The sequence below is a fragment of the Cebus imitator genome, unplaced genomic scaffold (genome assembly GCF_001604975.1).
Source record: "Cebus imitator isolate Cc_AM_T3 unplaced genomic scaffold, Cebus_imitator-1.0 Scaffold118, whole genome shotgun sequence".
Lineage (NCBI taxonomy): Eukaryota > Metazoa > Chordata > Mammalia > Primates > Cebidae > Cebus > Cebus imitator.
The window spans coordinates 2,979,314-2,980,475 of record NW_016107433.1 but is presented as its reverse complement, the minus strand read 5'-3'; positions in this window follow the sequence as shown (position 1 = coordinate 2,980,475).

Below are 1,162 nucleotides of genomic sequence, written 5' to 3'. Positions count from 1 at the left end.
ACTGCCCTCCAGCCTGGGTGATAGAGGAAGACTCCGTCTCAAAAAAAAAAAAAAAAAAAAAAAAAATTGTGCTGAGCAGCCAATAGCTGGGGGGAAAAAAAGAAAGAAACTGGCTTGTAAGATGGTTTAACTCATTATAGCTGTCATCATTGCTGAGGGCAAAATAAAAACACCTGTCCCAGCTACTAGAAAGCCTGAGGTGGGAGAAACCCAGGAGGCGGAGGTTGCGGTGAGCCAAGATCGCACCACTGCACTCCAGCCTGGGCAACAAGAGCGAAACTCCATCTCAAAAAAAAGAAAGTTCCACATCCCAGAAAACAACTTAGTTCTGGGCACACTTGGATGATTGGCCATCCTCCTTACATGGTCATTTCTTAAAGCCAAATTCGTAACTAATGTTCACAATTGAGAGGATTTCTCATAAAATATTCCAAATGTCAGCCAGACATGGTGGCTCACGCCTGTATTCCTAACACTTTGAGAGGCCAAGGTGGGCAGATCAGGAGGTCAGGAGTTCAAGACCAGGCTGACCAACATGGTGAAACCCCTTCTCTACTAAAAATACAAAAATTAGCCAGTCATGGTAGGGTACGCCTGTAATCCCAGCTACTCAGGAGGCCGAGGTAGGAGAATTGCTTGAACCCGGCAGGCAGAGGCCGCAGTGAGCCGAGATTGCACCACTGGACTCCAGCCTGGGCAACAGAGCAAGACTCCATCTCCAAAAAAAGGAAATATTTGAAATATTCTAAATGTCTAGAATCTCTTTAAAATGGGACAACTTGGTAACTCCACACCCAGATCTGCACATGGGAACAACTGGCTGTCGTTGAGTGGCAGCAGCTTCTCGCAGGTGGATCAGGCACTCACTGCTTTGCCACAGTCCCCATCACTCCATTACTCCTTGTCTTACGCTCACCCATCCACTTCACTCCAGGTATTACCCAGCTGGCTTCTGTAGCATCAGAGTTTGCAACCCTTACAATAAATGTGCTCTAGCCTTGGAAGAGCTTACAAATTTAAGAGATGGCCAGACACAATGGCTTTCACCTGTAATCCCTCCCTGCTCGGGAGGCCAAGGCAGGAGGACTGCTTGAGACCAGGAGTTAGAGACCAGCGTGGGCAATACTGGGAGACTCCTGTCTCTATAAAAAATAAAACAATG